Source organism: Eubalaena glacialis, chromosome 3 (genome assembly GCF_028564815.1).
Source record: "Eubalaena glacialis isolate mEubGla1 chromosome 3, mEubGla1.1.hap2.+ XY, whole genome shotgun sequence".
NCBI lineage: Eukaryota > Metazoa > Chordata > Mammalia > Artiodactyla > Balaenidae > Eubalaena > Eubalaena glacialis.
In genome coordinates, this window is record NC_083718.1 from 151,107,388 (window position 1) to 151,129,858 (window position 22,471).

General features: G+C 36.5%; 1 protein-coding gene across 6 annotated transcripts in view; it reads left to right on the plus strand.

Annotated features, from left to right (window-relative positions):
• Nucleotides 1–309: 309 nt before the first annotated feature.
• Nucleotides 310–22,471, plus strand: part of TUT4 (terminal uridylyl transferase 4) — a 142,687-nt gene continuing 120,525 nt past the window's right edge. For all 6 annotated transcript variants that reach the window (XM_061184210.1, XM_061184212.1, XM_061184211.1 and 3 more), the window contains exon 1: nucleotides 310–481. The gene's annotated coding sequence lies outside the window, so the exon portion shown is untranslated. The remainder of the gene's footprint in view (nucleotides 482–22,471) is intronic.

A 22,471-nucleotide genomic window follows, 5' to 3' on the forward strand; every position in this document is an offset into this window, starting at 1 on the left:
TCTCTACTACAAGGCCCCGAACGTAGCCCCTCCCCCATTGGTGTTTACTACCCCCCACCCCGGTTTAACCAGTGCCCAGGGGACCCCAGAACGGAGGGAGGGGGCACCCCCAAACTCTTCCCTCTGCGCCTCTTCTCCGGGGTCTCCTGCGCATCTATTCCCTACCCCCGCCCGGGTCAGGACTCCATTCGGGGCTCCGTCCCTCTCTCCCCTCCCCCTCTCCCCCGGCTCCCCTTCTCCCTCGGCCCCCTCCCCTCAGCGGGTCCTCCTCTTTCTCTCCCCCTCTCTCCTCCCCCTCCCCATCCCTTCCCCCCCACAATGCAGTTCGCGGCGCGGCGGACATGGCGGTGGAACCCTGAGCTCGTCGTGTCCTGGCCTCCAGCGGCGGCGGCAGTGACGGCGGCAGCGGGAGGCGGAGGGGGAGCGGGAGCCACTGAGATGAGGAGGCGCCGCGCGCGCCTGTAGCTCGCGGGCCTCGCAGGTACGGAGGTTCCGGCCGCGGCGCAGCACCCGGCGCCCAAGGGGGTGTGCTCGGGGCAGGCCGGGCGGCCCCCTCTTCGCCCTCAGGTGCCGCGGCTCGCAGGTGTCGCGGGCCCGGCCCGAGCGCGTGTCAGCCGCCCTCTTGGGGCCTGACACTTCTTTCTTTGCCGGAATGCGCTTCGGGTGTCCCAGGGGAAGGCAGAGATAAGGGAGGTAGGGGCGGCGGCCTGGGCTTCCTGAGGAGGGCATCGGGGAGCTTTGGGGCCGAACTCCACAGCGAGGCTGGGGCACTCGGCCCCCGAGCTGAAACCTGTAGACCCGGGCAGCGGATTTTGAGTTAACGGGATAGGAGTGAACATTTTCTGGGGTCCAGTATGATTCCTTGTCATGTGTGCCTTTTCTTTCACCCCTGCTTAGATATAGACGTACGTATATAACACGTAAATACACAAACACGCATATAATACATAATAAACATTTTTTTCCGGGCTCGCCCTTGTCGGGAGGAGAGAACGTAGAGGTGTCTGTGAGGATATCGCTTCTTGCTCGCCCGCCTTCTCTCTCCCCCGCCCCCCGGTCGAATGGTGGTAATGAACGCTTTTGACGTGGGAAACTGAGATTCGTATTTGTAAACAGACAGCACTCGCCGAGTGTGTTGTACGCCTCCGCGAGAGGTTTCAGGTCCTTTTGGTATACGGATTGCAAAAGAATGAGATATTTAGACCTGAAAGAAAGATATCATCGGGATTTAAAGTTGTACCTGAATGTGGTGAATTACTGTTATTTTAACAACGTTGATTAAATACTTTCTTTTTGGAAGATTATCAAATTTTTAATAAGATGAATTGTGTACCTTGCGCGAGATCTTAGTTTCGGTATACCATGTTTCTTCGTTTCGATATATTTTTTATACAAAAGTAGTTCCTTACACATTTGACGTTCTACTCCCTTTTGTGATCTCCTTAGTGTCCAGAAGTGCAATTCGAATTGTGTATTGTTGGCATGCATTTAATAATTAGCTGGAGCGGATCAGGTTACCTTTTGTTTCCAAAGATCGCCCCCCCATCCAGTCTTGTAGTAGCGAAATGTGTAACACTTGGTGAAACGGAACATATCCTTTTTCTGTTTTTAAAATAATGAGAACTATTAGCTAATAAAATTGGATAATCGCAACTGCTTATGATAATTTAGAGAGAATGCCATATCAAGGTGGTGAATTGTAGGATGGTTTTTTTAAAAAGTTTTTTTTTGTTGTTGTTACTATCAGTCAGCGTGTTCTGTATATGAGTAAAATGTACGCTGAAATTTTTTTTAGGCTCAGAACGCTTGTATGTCTCCTTAGAAATTGCTGCACTACATTGCATCCTAGTACTGATTAGTCACAACTTATAAAATTATGAAATATTGATTCATTTAGAAAACTGGGCTGAAGATAATTAATGAATTCACTAGTGTCTAGTGTACTATGATCCTTTTATAAACAAATTTTAAAGAGTGCTTAAAAACCGTATACTTTGGGGAAGATAAGAATTTTAAGTTGTTTTATGCTTTAAAAAGGTGATATTTAATACAAACAAAAGAGTTACTTTTTTAAAAAGCTATTTTAGATAAATTTTCCTGCTGGTTGTAATTTTTCATTTGACTTGTGTGGAAAATGAAAAAATAAAGCTTCCTTGAAATAATACAGAAGCGGAAGTGAAAGTTATTGACATTTAATGTTTTAAGTCTAGCAAATATCTAAATACAAAAAGGAAATTAAAGTCTTTTCATTGTCCTAGGTCAAGTTGTTAGTAATACAGATAAACTAACAAGATGTTATGATGCACATAAGTTTAGTTCAATATTGTAAATCCTAAATCACATCTAGAATTACATTTATTTTTAGTTAATGTAGCTGGAACAGTATAGTGTCTACATTATAATTTCAGACCTTTTAAAATAAAAATTTTTATTTGTAATTATAAATGTCTGATTAATAAAAAGCTGTTTAAAGAGAATTTTTATTAGTTCTCAGAATAGAGTCATTTTAGTAAGAGTAATTGTATGACTCTTTTTGACCTCAAAGTTAACCTTGACATGCACAATAAGCAGGATTAATTATGTTGTGTTCTTCATATAATGTCAAATCAGGATCTTTGGGTAGACAAAGGTGTATGAATTTTATTTCTGCAGAAAGTTTCTGGTTTCAGAGAAACTATAAGTAAGACTTACCTGTAAATGCTGATGCCAGTAAATTTTGTTTACCCTTAAAAAAAAAGACCATTTTGATATAACAAATTCAGTGAGATGTGTTACTTCCTAACGTAAACTACAAATGCTTGAATTCAGTTGATTGTTACTGCAGATAGAAATATGTTCTAAAAAGAGCAGTTCTAGAAAGACAAATAGGCAAGGGGAGTAAAGCAGGATATATAGACTTTTTTCTTCTTAGAGGAATTAAGATTAATTACACTGAACTAAGTAAATTAGAATTTTTTTACACTAAACTAAGTTTTACCTGTTTTGTTTCAGGCATTGTACTAGACATGTTTATGTATTTTTTTTCACTTGTTCAGTGTAACAACTCTATGAAACCTGTTTTATAAATGAGGAATCTCTGACTCAGAGGTTAATTTGCATAAGATCATAGAGTTAGAAAGATTGAAAGCAGCTCTGTGTTTTCTTCCTATTATATATGTCATGTTGCTTCTCAGATGTATCAAGTGTTCTCCCAATTTTATAGGAGAAACTGCCTAAGGTTGCTCGTTCATTGATCATTTAATCATTTATTTCTTCAAACATTTGCATTTGTACTTTATGCTAGACATTACTAGGTTTTAGAGATATAAAATTATTGAAGACAATCTCTTGCTTCAGGGAACTCAGTCATATAATACGTACAGATAAATTGCAACACACTAGATTATGGGAGTTCGGAGGGAAGAAGCTGGCTCTTGAGGGATGAGTAGGAGTTTTCCAGGTGGAGAAGGGGATAGACTGGAGGCCATTCCAAAGTAAAGGAATAATGTGTGTGAAGGTGATAAGTTGTAATAGGGCTTGGTGTTTAGGGGAGAGTGAGAAATTCAGTGTGGTATGAATTGAGTTATGGATAGAGTGGTGAGAGAAATGGTTTGAAGTACCTGGCAGATTGTGAAGATTATTGTGTATGTTAAATGAAGACCTTTGGATTTTTATCTTGTCAAGTGAGATCACCAAGTGGGATAGTGGTTGAGCTGTAATTAAAATTATGGTTTTTGATTCCTATTTTAGTATTTCTTTCTCCTTGGCTTCTCCATCAGTAGATTTACCCTTGTTTTCATTGGATAGTCAAGCCATCTTTTGCATGCTGCTCTCTTCTCCTCTCTCTAGTTGCTGTATTCCAGACTGGTTCTTTGAGGATCCTGTGATCCAAGTCTTATTGTCTAAGAATGTTTAATTTCTTAGAGGAGTCTTTTGAGGTAAAAATACCTCTGGGAGACATCACCTTGTTATCGTTACACAGGAAGTGTTTTCACTCCTTGGCTTGGGTTAGTTGACTGCTTTCTAGTTTACCATTGGAAAGCAATAGCATAGGGCATTGGGGAATGTGGTCTGGAAAGCAGAGGCAGGATTCATACAAGCTCTGTGTTCATCAGTAAAGATGAGCAAAGTCCTACTGATCTTTATACAAAGCAATCTGTATTTTCAAAAATTAGGTATTTTGTAAGACACAATAATCTGGTCATTTTAAATGGGTATTTGATTTACAATGATAATAGGTAACTTACTGCATAGTTACTATGTGTTAATTTATTGCTAAAGATCTTAGAAGTATTCACCGGTCCTCGCAACAACTCTTATATTATCAGTATTTATAGGTGAGGAAAGTAGCTGCAGAAAGACTAAATACTTTGGATAAGATCTCAGAGCTAGTTTGCTGCTGAGCCAGGATTTGAACTCAGGATGTCTGAGTCTAGAGTTAGCGCTCTTAACCACTATACTATGTTGCACCTCAAGCTTAGGTTGTCAAAATTTAGTGTGCAGAGGATGTTAGATTCAGTATAGTCACATAGGTTGTCAAAAAATGTTTTGTTAAGAACATAAAGTATGAATTTAGATGATAATGAAATCTGATTGCATTTTGTCAGTCTCAGCTGTACACTGTAGTTTAAATAATTTAATTAACATTAAAATTGATTGGTCATTAACTACAAATAGCTCCAGTCTTGTGCTGAGGGTTAGTTTAGGTCAGCGGTATTCAAACTATGTTTGGGGACCTTTTGTGGGTCTCTGAGTTGTAACTGTTTTCATAGTAATATTAAGAAGATATTTACCTTTTCCCCTTTCATTTTCTCATCTGGAATGTAGAGTGATAGATACATGTGAAAACATTATTACTTTGATGGTATTGGAATGTGTAATAGTGTATTCTTTTTTTCTTTTTCTTTGAGATATAATTTACAGTACCGTAAAACTCACCTTTCTAAAGCATGCAGTTCAGGGACTTCCCTGGCAGTTTGGCGGTTAAGACTCCGTGCTTCCAATGCAGGGGACACGGGTTTGATCCCTGGTTGGGGAACTAAGATCCCATATGCTGCGTTGCGTGACCCAAAAAAAAAAAAAAAAAAAAGCATGCAGTTTAGTGTATATTCGTAAGGTTATGTAATCATCACTACTGTTTAATTCCAGAACATTTTCATCTTACCGAAAGAAACCCTGTGCCCATTAGCAATCACCCTGCATCCCCCCCACCTCAGGCTTTTGGCAACCACTAAACTGCTTTCTGTCTCTTTCTGTCTTTGGAATTGCCTATTCTGGATATTTCATGTGAATAGAGTCATATAACATGTGGCTTTTTGTGCCTGGCTTCTTTCACTAAGCATAATGTTTTCAAGGTTCGTGCATAATACATCATGTATTAGCACTTCATTCCTTTTTATGGCTGAATAATACTACATTCTGTGGAATGTATTCTATAGAGATACCACATTTTGTTTATCCATTCATCATTTGATAGACATTTGGGTTATTTCCACTTTTTGGCTATTACGAATAATGTTTCTTTGAACATTCATGTAAAAGTTTTTGTGAGGATGTATGTTTTCATTTCTCTTGGATATATACCCAGGAGTGGAATTGCTGAGTGTTCTGATACATTTATGTTTAACTTTATGGAGGAACTGCCAAAACTATTTTCCTGAGAGGCTGCACCATCTTATATTTTCGCTAGTAATGTACGAGGGTTCTAATTTCTCCACATCCTCACCAACACTTGTTATTGTCCATCTTTTAAATTATAGCCATCCTAGCTGGTGAAGTGGTATCTCATTGTGGTTTTGATTTGCAGTTCCCTAATGACTAATGATGTTAAGCATCTCTTCATGTGTCTGTTGGCTATTTGTATATCTTATTTGGAGAAATGTCTATTTAAATCCTTTGTTCATTAAAAAAAATTGGATTATTTTTATTGTTGAATTGTAAGAGTTCTTTATGTATTCTGCATACTAGACCCTTATCAGATAAATGATATGCAAAAATGTTCTCCCATTTTGTGGGTTGTCTTTTCATTTTCTTTTTTTAAATTTAAAAATTTTGGCAAAATATATATATAACATAAAATTTACCATGTTAACCATTTTTAAGTGTATATTCACAGTGTTGTGCAACCATCACCACCATCCATGTCCAGAACTTTTTCCTTTTTCCCAAACTAACACTCTGTGCCCTTAAGCAATAACTCCTCATTCCCTCCTCCCCTCAGCCCCTAGCAACCATCATTCTACTTTCTGTCTCTATGAATTTGACTACTGTATGTAATTAGAGTCATATAGTATTTGTTCTTTTGTGACTTATTTCATTTAGCACAGTGTCTTCAAGGTTCTTCCATGTTTTAGCATGTGTCGGAATTTCCTTCCTTTTTAAGGCTGAATAATGTTCTCTTGTATTTATATACCATATTTTGTTTATCCATTCATCCATTGATAGACACTTTGGTTGCTTCTGCCTTTTGACTATTGTGAATACTGCTGCTGTGGATGTGGGTGTACAAATATCTGTTTGAGTCCCTGCTTTCTGTTCTTTGGAAATATACCCAGAAGTGGAATTGCTGGATCATGTGGTAAATCTATGTTTAGTTTTTGAGGAACTGCCATTTAATTCTTTTCATTTTCTTGAGTATGTTTTTTTAAGCACCCAAGTTTTAGATTTTGATAAAGTCCTATTTATCTATTTCTTCTTGCGCTTTGGGAGTCATATCTAAGAAATATAAGCCAAAATTATAAAGATCTACACCTCTGTTTTTTTCTAAGTTTTATAGTTTTAGCTTTTACATTTAGGTCTTTGATCCATTTTTAGTTAATTTTTGAATGTGTTGTGAGGCAGAGGTCCAACTTCATACTTTTGCATGTGGCTATCCAATTGTCCCAGCACCATTTATTGACAAGACTATTCTTTCCCTTGTTGAATGATCTTGGTGTCATTGTTGAAAATCAATTGACCATAAATGTCTCTGTTTATTTCTGGCTTCTCAATTGATTCTGGATTCTCCATTGATTTGTATGTCTGTCCTTATGTCAGTACCACCCAGTCTTTTTTCTTTTCTTTCTTTCTTTCTTTCTTTTTGGCCGCGTTGGGTCTTTGTTGCTGTGTGCGGGCTTTCTCTATTTGCGGCGAGTGGGGGCTCCTCTTCCTTGTGGTGCGCGGGCTTCTCGTTGCGGTGGCATCTTTTGTTGCGGAGCACAGGCTCTAGGCGCGAGGGCTTCAGTAGTTGCAGCACACGGCTCAGTAGTTGTGGCTTGTGGGCTCTAGAGCGCAGGCTCAGTGGTTGTGGTGCACGGGCTTATTTGCTCCGCGGCATGTGGGATCTTCCCGGACCAGGGCTCGAACCCGTGTCCCCTGCATTGGCAGGAGGATTCTTAACCACTGCACCGCCAGGGAAGTCCCACCACCCAGTCTTGATTACTGTAGCTTTGTAGAAAGTTTTGAAATTGGGAAATCGAAGTTGAAGTTGTGAGTTCTCCAACTGAACTTTTCTTTTTCAAGATTGTTTTGGCTGTTCTGAGTCCCTTGCATTTCCATGTGCATTTTAGGATCCACTTGTCAATTTTTGAAGAAAATCTTGTACTTCTTTTGTTACTACTTTGATGGTATTGGAATGTGTAATAGTGTATTCTTCTTTTTCTTTTTCTTTGAGATATAATTTACAGTACCAGTTGTAAATGGAATTGTTTTCTTAACTTCACTTTCAGACTGTTCATTGCTAGTATATAGAAATACAATTGATTTTTGTTTATTGATCTTGGATGGTAATGTTGCTGGACTAATTTATTAGCTCTAACGGTTTTTTTGAGGATTCCTTAGGATTTTTTATATATGGGATCATGTCATCTGCAAATATAGATAGTTTTACTTCTTCCTTTCCAGTCTGGATGCTTTTTATTTCTTTTTCTTGCCTAATTGCCCTGGCTGGTACAGTGTTGAAGAGAAGTGAAGACAACAGGGAATTCCCTGGAGGTCCAGTGGTTAGGACTTGGTGCTTTCACTTCTGCGGCCTGCGTTCAATCCCTGGTCAGGGAACTAAGAACTTGCAAGCCACGTGGCCAAAATAAATAAATAAATAAATAGATAGATAAATGTAAAAAAAAAAGTGAAGACAACATATCCTTGTTTCTGTTCTTAAGGGAGAAAACATTTAGTCTTTCACCATTAAGTATGATGTCACATGTGGGTTTTTTGTCAGATTGAGGAAAGTTTCTTTTGATTCCTAATTTGTTGAGTGTTTTTATTGTAAAAGGGCATTAGATTTTATCAAATGCTTTTTTTGTGTCACTTGAGATGACTGTGTGGTGTTTGTCCTTTATTTTATTAGTATGGTGTATTACATTGATTGATTTTCATATTGAACCAACCTTGCATTCCTGGGATAGAATACACTTGATCCTGGTGTATAACTTTTTTTTTTTTTAAATTTTAGGGAAGGCTCTTTTATTTATTTATTTATTTTTGGCTGTGTTGGGTCTTCGTTTCTGTGTGAGGGCTTCCTCCAGTTGCGGCAAGCGGGGGCCACTCTTCATCGCTGTGCACGGGCCTCTTCACTATCGCGGCCTCTCGTTGCGGAGCACGGGCTCCAGACGCGCAGGCTCAGCAGCTGTGGCTCACGGGCCTAGTTGCTCCGCGGCATGTGGGATCCTCCCAGACCAGGGCTCGAACCCGTGTCCCCTGCATTGGCAGGCAGATTCTCGACCACTGCGCCACCAGGGAAGCCCTGGTGTATAACTTTTTGTTGCTGGATTTGGTTTGCTAGTATTTTGTTGAGGATTTTGCATCTGTATTCATAAGGCACATTGGTGTATAGTTTTCTTGTAACGTCGTTGTCTGGTTTTGGTATTAAGGCAGTACTGGCCTCATAGAATGAGTTAATAGTGTATTCTTGTATTGGAAAAATTTCTCAGTTTTAATATCTAATGATGTAAGTGTCAATAGCTATAACTCACAAAAACAAAAGTTCTTGGGATTCTTGGTAATTTTTAGGAGTATAAAAGCATCCTGAGGTCAAAAAGTTTGAGAACTGCTGGTTTAGGCTAAGGACATACCTTAGTGCCTAAGCATTGAACCAAAAAATATGTCTCTTCTTTCTTGTCATAAACCAATCCCATTTGTGTCATTTTAGGCAAGTCATACACTCAGTGTACCTCATTAATATATAAAGTGGAAATACTGCAAGACTGTTAACTTTACAGATGTGAAAAGATAAATGAATGGGCATGTTAGGCATATATTAGCTGATACTGTATCTTCAAAACAAACCTGTTTTTAAAAAATTTTTAAATTTTATTATTTTTTTTATACAGCAGGTTCTTATTAGTTATCCATTCTACGCATATTAGTGTATATAGGTCAATCCCAGTCTCCCAATTCATCACACCACCATCCCCCCCACCACTTTCCCCCCTTGGTGTCCATACATTTGTTCTCTACATCTGTGTCTCTATTTCTGCCCTGCAAACTGGTTCATCTGTACCATTTTTCTAGGTTCCACATATATGCGTTAATATACGATATTTGTTTTTCTTTTTCTGACTTATTCTGTATGACAGTCTCTAGATCCATCCACGTCTCTACAAATGATCCAATTTCGTTCCTTTTTATGGCTGAGTAATATTCCATTGTGTATATGTACCACATTTTCTTTATCCATTCATCTGTCGATGGGCATTTAGGTTGCTTCTGTGACCTGGCTGTTGTAAGTAGTGCTGCAGTGTACATTGGGGTGCATGTGTTTTTTTGAATTATGGTTTTCTCTGGGTATATGCCCAGTAATGGGATTGCTGGGTCATATGGTAATTCTATTTTTAGTTTTTTAAGGAACCTCCATACTGTTCTCCATAGTGGCTGTATCAATTTACATTCTCACCAACAGGGCAAGAGGGTTCCCTTTTCTCCACACCCTCTCCAGCATTTGTTGTTTGTAGATTTTCTGATGCTGCCCATTCTAACTGGTGTGAGGTGATACCTCATTGTAGTTGTGATTTGCTTTTCTCTAATAATTAGTGATGTTGAGCAGCTTTTCATGTGCTTCTTGGCCATCTGTATGTGTTCTTTGGAGAAATGTCTATTTAAACAAATCTTTTTTTTAAACTGAAAAATTTGTAAGGGCTCCAGGACTTTTTGTAGGAATTTATGGTATTGTTATGAGACAGTGTCTTGAATTGTGTGATACAGGTAAAAAGTTGTTAGTTTGTGTTTGGAACTAGTATTTAAGCTTTCTGTGATAGTACCAGTTTTAAACCAGTGATTTTCATTATATGAGAGGTACACCTCCTTAGGAAGGTGTTTCATAATCACTTTGGAAGGTCTTTTAAACCACTCACAGCTACCCTCTCCCACCCCGCATTCTTGTGTTCCTCTTTATTTCTGTTGGATGTGTATTCTGTTTCTCAGATGGGTTAGAAAAATGATTGAGAACCATTATTCTGAACCCTCTAAGGGGGTTTGTATCTTGTTCCCTTCACACCTCCTTCCTCAAAGCCAGAAAACCAGACCCATGTTTTTCTATATAGTGTCTGTTTATTCTTCTATTCTCTGCTAAAATTCTTCTTCTTCTAAGACTGGTGCCCTACTGCCAAGGGGGGAAAGCGACTGGGGGGTGGGGGTGGTGGTGTGATGAATTGGGCGATTGGGATTGACATGTATACACTGATGTGTATAAAACTGATGACTAATAGAACCTGCTGTATAAAAAAATAAATAAAATTCAAAAATTAAAAAAAAAAAAAAAAGACTGGTGCCCTACTGGCTGTTTCTTACCTGACTTTGTTATTTCAATCTAGGAACCTCTGTGTCACTCGCTTATGTTCACTGATACTTTGGTATAATTCTTGATATCATATCAGGCAGTTGGAAGCATAGTACTGAAGGTTACCTAACATCTTAACTTTATTTTTCCTTAATTTCTGTATTCCAGTGGTATTCAGCTCTACTTTCCTTGACACACCTACTCATATGGTTCAATAATGGTTCTACTTCTGACCAAAATCTCTTTAATATCTATATGTGCATCTTTCTCATTTCTTTAGTTTTCTCATTTATCCCTAATCTCTTTGTATATAACCTCTTTTGGGCTTTATCCTTCCCCCTCACCAGTACCATTACTGTTGTGTTCGCTTACCCTATTGAATTATTCATTCTGTCAATCCTCTACCCAGTATGAATTTAAATATCTGTAAATTGTATAAACTAGTAGACTGGTGTGTTATATATGTAGTTAGGTCTTTAACACAGCTGGGCCGTATTTTAGTCAGATTTCTTTCCTGTTTCTCACATTTAGTATTGTTTTACCCTGGCCTTAAGCCCTCTACTGCCCTCTGCCTTTCTCAGTCAGTGTTGGCCTTCTGTTTCATAGAACAATGTTATAAAACTTGTGTTCCTCACAGTCCTTTGAGATACTGATAGGTGGTCCTGGCAAAAAATGTTTCTTTAGTCAAATAAATCTGGGAAATGTTGCAAATTAGTTCTCACTCTTAGAGATTTACAGTGCTTATTAGGATATTGAAGCATCTTCTGGGAAGAAACCCATTTGACTTTAACACAACTTTTCCCTCTGCACAATCCCACTAAAATTGCTTGTGTTAAGGCCCTAAATAACCTCTTAATACTTTTTACTATTATTGATAACTACTCTTGTTTACTTCAGTGACATCGCCTTTTTCTCTCTTCTCTGTCTTCCTGTTCTGCAGAAGTTAATCTAAAGCAGAAATTGTGCTACTCTTCTGCTTATCATCTATGGCTTCTCTTTTCTAAAGTCTAAACTTGAGTTGGTATGCAAATATGTGTACCAATTTACATTCCCAGTTCATCTCCTGTATTCATCATTATGCATGCTATTTTACATCCTAAAAAACTTGTCAGAGTTTTAGAAATATATTTTGTCTAGTACATACAAATCTTGTCTTACTCCTTCTTACTCCTTCTCTTAAGTGAGAAATTCTTTCTCAGCTCAATATTATCTCCATGTACAAGGCTTTTTCTTAGGCTCTTTCCTCAGAGTTTCCTTAGCATGTGTCACATAATATTGTCATTATTTGTTTATATGACTATCTCCCCTTTTAGACATGAGCCTGTTATTTATCTTTGTGTCCCCAGCTTTTAACTGAGCACCTTATATGTGAATGTTGAAATTATCTTTGTTAAAACTAATTCCTGATTTATATTTGTTTACCTGAGCAAATAAAAGCGCAGCTACATAATTTGCAGGGCCTAGTGCAAAATAAAAATGCAGGGTCTCTAGTTCAAAATGCAGGAAAAAAAGTGCTGTTAAAGTTACTAAAACAAAGTTTTTTTCTTCTTTGATCTTTCTCTCAGCTCGTTGTGTTTATTTTCTTTTTAATGTCATTGTACATAAAGAACAATTGAAATTGTTAATTAAGCATGAATTTTACTGTTCAACTTTGTATTGTGCAATGCCAGTTTTAAATGCAAATATATGATTATTTAACTCTTATGTGGAATTGCTAGTATTTCATAGCTTGTACATATATATTTCATTCTTACCAGAACAGGGAAAACACTGCACAAAACTTACTCACTGTTTTTATTTCATTTCTTATACTTGCACATTCTACCAACAGTCTTTACCTTTGATTTGGCAGGACTGAAAGGAAAAGGAACTGTCGCTTGCTCTATCTTTCCCTTTCCTTCTGTGTTGTCACTTTTAGCATAAGTGGTTGGTTAATACAGGGAAGTAACATGAGTAAGAAAAGACATGATAGGCTTTTTGATCATTCATGTTTCTTAGAATTCCATTGCCTTTCCTCTGTGTTTGAAGCAAGTTATGGTTCAAACAAAATGTGGCTTCTTGGGCTGTTAGTACCCTTGCTTACTTAGTTGTAGACAACATGCTTACTTAATATTCACATTGAGTCTTGCTGAACTCCCCACACATCATGGATCCACCGATATTCTGTGTTCACAGGGCATCACCAAAGCTATATGAGAATGAGGTGGAAACAAATGGCAAGGTATACATTTTGCATATATCTCCTGCTCCTGTGCATGTTCCATTGTCCTATTAGACTTCACTACAAAACACAAATTCAAAGATAAAATTATTAAGAATTTCAAGTTGGTGACAGGAGAGCTTTAAACCAAGCACAGCGTCTTTCTGAGCATGGAGCCCTGTGTAACTGCACAGATCACATGACCATGAAATTAGCCCTGAACAAAAGGATTGGAGGGAAATAGTAACATGGGTCGAGACAAAGAGACTGCCTTATTTCACCTTGTACTAATGTGATAAGCCTTGTTACTGCTCCTTTATTTTGAGGCATTCTGAGGGTTGTGTTCCTTATTGCCTTGAAGTTAGGTGCAGCCATGTGGCTTTTTTTGGTAAATGAAATGTGAGCAAAGGTGACCAGTGCTATTCCTTTTCCCTCTGTTTTGCTAATATGGGAGGTAACATGAGATTAAAGCAGCTTGGAATGCTGAGCCAATGCATAAAGGACAGCTGCCTTAGAGAGTCACCTTAATTCACAGAGGATTTTGTATGAGTTGTTAAATCAATTTATGTTGTGATAAACATTGAGTTGTAGAGGTTGTTATTGCAGCATAACCTGGCCCATTCCAAGGGATACAGTATATGAAATTTCAAAATGAGTGTGGTGTTAGAAGCACAAGCATTGTAGGACCAGCACAGTTACATATCACAATTTTTGGAACTATGGGACAAACTTTGTCTCCCCAACAAACAAGTAACACTTAAAAAGTGTTAGCTACATTGTTATACATAAATACCAAAGAGCTGCCTGATACTGGAAGAATCAAGAACTTTCTAGTGAATCTTGCATCACAGAACTCTTCATATAGATAGAGCTTGTTCTTGATTATTTGTTTATAAGGAAAAAGAGGAAAGTGTAGCTTGGATAATTAGGGGATCCAGATGATCTCCATATCTCATTAGAAAAAAGCCCAAAAAACAGTTGGCAACCTCAGGCTGTTTTAATCAACAAATTGCTTGTGAAAAGAAGCATGACTTAAACTTCTTTGACCAGTGGCCAAAAAAGCTTTACCAGATGAACACAGAAGGAAAAGGCTTGAGTAATCCAGAAAACCTAGCTAATTGGGCTTTAGATGAGGATCTAGGTAATTTAGTTTGGAAATCCCATTTATTTACAAAACTGGATTTGAGAGAAGGGGGCACAGTTCTACTTGGCTTTGATCATAAAAACTCTTGTCAGTTGATTTACCCATATAAAAAGTTATGTTTTTTTTTAAAACTTTAGCTATTTTAGAGAATGATTGACATTTAAAATTTGAGGTTTGTGATACTTTATATAAGCTTAATACACATTATTTCGATTAAATTTTTTGAGTTAAAAGTTTTTTTATTGTGGTAAAGTATACATCACATTAAATTTATCGTTTTAACCTTTTTAAGTGTACAATTCAATGGCATTAGTACATTCACAATGTTGTGTAACCATCGCCACTATTTATTTCCAAAACTTTTTTATCATCCCAAACAGAAACTCTGTACCCATTAAGCAATGACTTCCCATTCCCCTCTCCCACTAGCCCCTGATAACTTCTGTTCTACTTTCTATCCCTATGAATTTACCAATTCTCAATATCTTATATAATTGAATCATACAATATCTGCCGTTTTGTGAGTGACTTATTTCATTTAGCATGATGTCCTCAAGGTTAATCCATGTTGTAGCATGTGTCAGAGTTTCCTTCCTTTAAATGGCCGAGTAATATTCCATTGTGTGTATCCCACATTTTGTTTATCCATTCATCTGTTGATAGATGCTTGGTTGCGTCTACCTTTTGGCCGTTGTGAATAATGCTGCAGTGAACATGGTGTACAAATATCTGTTTGAGTCCCTATTTTCAGTCTTTTGGATATATGCCTATGAGTAGAATTGCTGGATCATATGGCAATTCCATGTTTAACTTTTTGAGGAACTTCCAAACTGTTTTCTGCATCAACTGCATCATTTTATTCCCACCAGCAGTTGCATGAGGATTCCCACTTGGTTTTTTGTTTTTTTGCTTTGGTTGCCTTTGCTTTTGGTATCAAATCCAGAAAAATCATTGTCAAGATGGATGTCAAGGATGAAATTTTAAATTTGATGAAGACCAAATTATCTATTTTTTTCTTTTGTTATCTGTGCTTTTGATGTCATATTTAAGAAACTGTTGCCAAATCCGAGGTCATGAAGATTTATAGTTTTTATGCAGTTATATTTATGTGTGTTTGTGTAGTTTAGAGTATAAGGTATAGTTTTAGTATAGATATTAAATTTAGGTCTTTGTTCTTTTGTTTTTGTTTTTATCCTTGCATTGTTTATTTCTGAAAATATAGGTATATATATTCTCTTCTTTCTTACAAAAAATTAGCTTACTACACATGCCTGTGTATATTACTTTTTTTCACTTAACAGTATATCTTCACTATCACTCCATAACAGAATAGAGATTTCCTCAGTCTAGTTTACATCTGTATGGTAATATATTTTATTGTTTTATGACAGTTTTTCTATAATTTTTCAAAAGACTCAAATGATCATTTGAGTTTTTTTCCTGTCTGCTGCTTTTACAATTAGTGTCTTGTCTTATTTGATCCATTTTGAGTTAATTTTTGCAACTGGTGTAAGGTCAGGGTCCAGCTTCATTCTTTTGAACACGTGTGTTCAGTTTTCCAGCACCGTTTATTGAAAAGACTGTCCTTTCCCCCATTCAGTACTCTTAGCACTGTTGTCAGATCGAATGACCATGTATGTAGGGGTTTATTTATGGGCTCTGTATTCTGTTCCATTGATATATGTCTTTCTTTATGCCATTACCAGACTGTTTTGGTTATGGTAGCTTTGTGTAGTAAGTTTTGAAATAAGAAAGTGTTACTCTTCCAACTAATTTTTTCCTTTTTTTAGATTGTTTTGCCTATTTAGAGTCCTTTGAAATTCTGTATGACTTTTAGGATGGGTTTTTGTTTCTGCAAAAAATGCCATTGTGATTTTGATAGTGATTGCATTGAGTCTGTAGATCACTTTGGGTAGTATTGGCATCTTAACAGTATTGTTAACAATATAAGTCATTGACAATGACTTAAGTGAAGGAAACAAATGGGTGAGTGCACAGTGGGCTGCAGTTTATGAATTCTGCCCAGTCTCCAGCTTTTGGCAGCACTGGGAAAGCAGACTAAATAGTTTTGGGGACTCTTGATATTGATAACAGTAAGCAAGGGGTGGAGTACTTAATTCTTTTAAAGTGAATGATAAACATTGTAAAAGGTGTGTTTTCGAATGTTCTACTCCCTTCGGCTGTAGGTCATATGAACTTAAAATACTTCCTGATTCCTTAGTTACCCATAGGCAGTGACCAAAGTCTGAAAAGGGAAGAGCAAGAAAGAGGTAGGTAGGGAAAGTAGACTGGAAGGAATCTATGAACATGGGATGTCGCTGCATTTACTTAAGTATTTAATTTCTTTCAGTAATGTTTTGTAGTGTAATGTTTTCAGGGTAAAAATTTTTTTGCTTCCTTGGTTAAATTTATTCTTAAGTATTTTATTCTTTTTGATTCTATTGTAAGTGGAATCATTTTTGTAATTTCCTTTATGGATTGTTCATTGCTACTGTAAAGAAATCTGTGTGTTGATTCTGTATACTGCAACTTGCTGAAATTGTTTATTAGCTCTGTTTTTTTGTGTGTATTCTTAGGATTTTGTTACATTTAAGATCATGTCATCTGCAAACAGATAATTTTACTTTTTCTTTTCCAGTTTGGATGCCTTTTATTTCTTTTACTTGGCTAATTGCTCTGGCTAGAACTTCTAGTACTGTGTTAAATAGAAGTGGCAAAAGCAGACATCATCGTCTTATTGCGGATCTTAGGGGAAATTTTTTTAAGTCTTTCACTAATGAGTATGATGTTAGCTGTGTGTTTTTGTTTTCGTTTTGGGTGTGTTTTTTTTTTTTTTTGTAGATGGCCTTTATCATGTTGAGGAAGTTCCTTTCTATTACTAGTTTATTGAGTGTTTTTATCATGAAAAGGTGCTGGATTTTGTCAAATGCTTTCTTCTGCATCAGTTGAGATGATCACGTATTTTTGTTTTCCTTCAGTCTATTAATGTGGTTTATCACATTGATTGATAATTCATATGTTCAATCACGCTTACATTCTGAAGATAAATCTCATTTGGTCGTGGTGTATAACCGTTTTAATATGCTGCTGAATTTGGTTTGCTAGTACTTTGTTGATGATTTTTTGCATATATATTCAGAGTATCAGAGTAATGCTGGCCTCATAGAATGAGTTAGGAAGTGTTCCCTCTTCAATTTTTTGGAAGTGTTTGAGAAGGATTGGTATTAATTCTTTACGTGTTGAGTGAGCTTCTCCAGTATAGCCTTTTGATTCTGAACTTTTTTTGTTGAGGGGTTTTTGATTACTGATTCAATCTACTTACTTGTTGTAGGTGTATTCATATTTTATATTTGTTCTTGACTCAGTTTTGGTAATTTGTGTGTTTGTAGGAATTTGTCCGTTCCATCTAGGTTATCCAATTTGTTGATGTACAGTTGTTCATAGTATTCTTTTATAATCCTTATTTTAAAAAATTATATCAAATATCCTTTTATCTCCATTTAAAAAATTGTGTTAAAATAATACATTGCTTAAAAAAATACATTGTTTTCATTTGTCTCAAGGTATTTTCCGATTGCCCTTGTGATTTCTTCTTTGACCCATTGGTTGTTTGCGTGCATTGTTTAATTTTCACATATTTGTGAATTTTCCAGTTTTTTTCCTGTTATTGGTTTGCTTTCCAATTTCCGTCTATTGTGATAAGAAAAGATAATTTGTATGATTTCAGTCTTTTAAAATTTATTAAGACTTGTTTTGTGGTCTAACGTAATAGTCTATCCTTGAGAATGTTCCATGTGTACTTGAGAGGAATATGTATTCTGCTGATGTTGGGTTGAGTCTTCTGGATTTATCTGTTAGGTCTCATTGGTGTATAGTGTTATTCAAGTCCTCTATTTCCTTATTGGTTTTCTGTCTGGTTGCTCTAACCGTTATTGAAAGAAAGGTATTGAAGTCTCCAACTATTTTATTTATTTATTTATTTATTTATTTAATTGAAGTATAGTTGATTTACAATGTTGTGTTAATTTCTGCCGTACAGCAAAGTGACTCAGATACATATATATTTTATATAATGTATATAATATATGTATACATTCTGTTTAATATTCTTTTCCATTGTGGTTTATCGCAGGACTTTGAATATAGTTTTCTGTGCTATACAGTAGGACCTTGTTTTCCATTCATTCTGTATGTAATAGTTTGCATCTACTAACCCCAAACCCCAGTCCATCCGCCCTCTCCACTCCCTCCCCCTTGGCAACCACAAGTCTGTTCTCTATGTCTGTGTGTCTGTTTCTGCTTCCATAGATAGGTTCATTGTGTCATACTTTAGATTCCACATATAAGTGATATCATATGGTATTTGTCTTTCTCTTTCTGACTTACTTCACTTAGTATGATAATCTCTAATTGCGTCCATGTTGCTGCAAATGGCATTATTTCGTTCTTTTTTTTATGGCTGAGTAGTATTCCATTGTATATATGTACCACATCTTTTTTTGTTTTTTTAAAATTTTTATTGGAGTAGAGTTGATTTACAATGTTGTGTTAGTTTCAGGTGTACAGCAAAGTGAATCAGTTATACATATACATATATCCACTCTTTTTTTTTTTTAAGATTCTTTTCCCGTATAGGCCATTACAAAGTATTGAGTAGAGTTTCCTGTGCTATACAGCAGGTTCTTATTAGTTATCTATTTTATATATAGTAGTGTGTATATGTCAGTCCCAATCTCCCAACTTATCCCTTCCCCCCTTATCTCCTGGTAACCATAAGTTTGTTTTCTACATTTGTGACTCTACTTCTGTTTTGTAAATAAATTTATTTGTACTCCTTTCTTTTAGATTCCACATATAAGCGATATCATATGATAGATGTCTTTCTGTGTCTGACTTACTTCACTCAGTATGACAATCTCTGGGTCCATCTATGTTGCTGCAAATGGCATTATGTTCTTTTTTATGGCTGAGTAATATTCCATCGTTTGTATGTACCACGTCTTCTTTATCCATTCATCTGTTGATGGTCATTAAGGTTGTTTCCATGTCTTGAGGGGGGGCATTGTGTATAGTGCTGCTATTAACATAGGATTCATGTATCTTTTCGAATTGTAGTTTTGTCCAGATATATGACCCGGAGTGGGATTGCTGGATCTTATGGTAGCTCTGTTTTTAGTTTTCTGAGGAATCTCCATACTGTTCTCCGTTGTGGCTGCACCAACTTATATTCCCACCAACAGTGTAGGAGGGTTCCCTTTTCTCCACACCCACTCCAGCATTTGTTATTTGTAGACTTTTTGATGATGGCCATTTTGACTGGTGTGAAGTGGTACCTCACTGTAGTTTTGATTTGCATTTATCTAATAATTAGTGATGTTGAGCATCTTTTCATGTGTCTCTTGGCCATCTGTATGTCTTCTTGGGAGAAATGTCTCTTTAGATCTTCTGCCCATTTTTCGATTGGGTTGTTTTTGTTGTTGAGTTGTATGAGCTGTTTGTATATTTTGGAAATTAAGCCCTTGTTAGTCTCATGGTTTGCAAATATTTTCTCCCATTTTGTAGGTTGTCTTTTTGTTTTGTTTATGATTTCCTTTGCTGTGCAAAAGCTTGTAAATTTGATTAGGTCCCATTTGTTTATTTTCGTTTTTATTTCTATTGACATGGGAGACTGACCTAAGAAAACATTGGTACAGTTTATGTCAGAGAATGTTTTATCTATGTTTTCTTCTAGGAGTTTTATGGTGTGATGTCTAATGTTTAAGTCTTTAAACCATTTTGAGTTTTTTTTGTGTGTATGGTGAGAGGGTGTGTTCTAACTTCATTGATTTACATGTGACTGTCCAACTTTCCCAACACCAGTTGCTGAAGAGACTTTGTCTCATTGTATATTCTTGCCTCCTTTGTTGACAATTAATTGACCATAGGTGTGTGGGTTTATTTCTGGGTTCTCTATTCTGTTCCATTGATCCATATGTCTCTTGTTGTGCCAGTGCCATGCTGTTTTGATTACTGTAGCTTTGTAGTATTGCCTGAAGTCTGGGATGGTTATGCCTCCTGCTTTGTTCTTTTTCTTCAGGATTGCTTTGGCAGTTCTGGGTCTTTTATGGTTCCATATGAATTTTAGGATTATTTGTTCTAGTTCGGTGAAAAATGTCATGGGTAATTTGATAGGGATCCAGCTATTATTATAGAATTATCTATTTCTCTTTTCAATTTTGTTAATTTTTGTTTCCTATTTTTGGGGCTCTGTTATTAGGTATATATATGTTTATAATTGTTACATATTCTTGTTGGACTAAACTTTTTATCAGTATATAATGCTCTTCTTTGTCTCTTGTAACCGTTTTTGACTTAAAGTATATATTTTTTCTGATAATTATATAGCCAACTCAGTTCTCTCTTGATATCTTTTTCCAGCCTGTATTTTCAACCTCTTTGCTTCTTTGTATCTAAAGTGAATCTCTTGTAGGTAATATGATAGATGGATCATGTGTTTTTTAATCCAGTTTTCCAATCTCTGCCTTTAATTGGAGAGTCTAATTCATTTTTGAATTGGCCAAAAAATTCGTTTGGTTTTTTCCATAAGATCGCTTTAGTAGTCCTTGTCTTTAACTTCATTTGAAACAATTTTGTTAGATTGTATTGTGACAGCTGTCATATTAGTGTGCCTTTAAAAAAACTTATCAAAATTGGTGAATTTTTGTGTAGCCATTTTAATGTTGAAGGTGGAAGAAAAAAGCAACATTTTTGGCATATAATGCTTTATTATTTCAAGAAAGGTAAAAACACAACTGAAATGCAAAAAAAGATTTGTGCAGTGTATGGAGAAGGTGCTGTGACTGATCGAATGTGTCAAAAATGGTTTGCAAAGTTTTGTGCTGGAGATTTCTCACCGGACAATGCTCCGTGGTCCGGTAGACCAGTTGAAGTTGATAGTGATCAAATTGAGACATGAATTGAGAACAATCAACATTATACCACACAGGAGATAGCTGACATACTCAAAATATCCAAATCAAGCATTGAAAATCATTTGCACCAGCTTGGTTATGTTAATCGCTTTGATGTTTGGGTTCCGCATAAGTTAAGTGAGAAAAACCTTCTTGACCATATTTCTGCATGTGATTTTCTACTTAAGTGTAATGAAAACATTTGTTTTTAAAACAATTTGTGATGGGCGATGAAAAGTGGATACTGTACAATGATGTGGAACAGAAGAGATCGTGAGGCAAGCGAAGTAAATCACCACCAACCACACCAAAGAAGATGATGTTGTGTATATGGTGGGATTGGAAGGGAGTCCTCTATTATGAGCTCCTCCCAGAAAACCAAACGATTAATTCCAACAAGTACTGCTTGCAGTTAGGCCAACTGAAAGCAGCACTTGATGAAAAGCATCTGGAATTAGTCAACAGAAAATGCATAATCTTCCATCAGGATACCGCAAGAGTGCATGTTTCTTTGATGACCAGGTAGAAACTGTTACAGCTTGGCTGGGAAGTTGTGATTCATCCACCATATTCACCAGACATTGCACCTTCAGATTTCCATTTATTTCGGTCTTTACAAAATTCTCTTAATGGAAAAAATTTCAATTCCCTGGAAGACTGTAAAAGGCACCTGGAACAATTCTTTGGTCAAAAAGATAAAAGAGTTTTGGCAAGATGGAATTATGAAGTTGCCTGAAAAATGGCAGAAGGTAGTGGAACAAAAGGGTGCATACGTTGTTCATAAAGTTCTTGGTGAAAATGAAAAATGTGCCTTTTATTTTTACTTAAAAACCAAAGGAACTTTTTGGCCAACCGAATACATTTAAAGTAGTTATTGATAAGGAAGAATTTACTCGTGCTCTTTAAGTTTTTTCTTTTCTGTATGTCTTGTGCTTTTTGTTCCTCAATTTCTCTATATTACTGCCTTTTTATGTATTTAGTTGACTTTTTTATAGTGTGCTATTTTAATTCCCTTTTTTCCTTTTTTGTATTTTTAAACATTATTTTCTTAGTGGTTGCCTTGCAGATAACAGCGCAACTAATATCTTAAATTTATAACAGCCTAGTTTGAGTAATACCAGTTTAGTTTCAATAGTATACACACGCTCTGATCCTATATGTCTCTGTTCTCTCTCATTGTTATTGTCACAGATTACATCTTTATACATTGTGTGCCCATAAACATAGGTTTATAATTGTTTTCTTATGTATTTGCCTTTTAAATCATGTAGGAAAAAAAGAAGAGTTACAAACCAGCAGTACAATAATACTGGCTTTTATGTTTACCGGTGCTAAGTTACCTTTACCAGTGTCCTTTATTTCTTATGGCTTTGAGTTACTGCCTAATTTCTTTTCATTTCAGCCTTAAGAACTCCCTTTAGCATTTCTTGTAGGGCTAGACTACA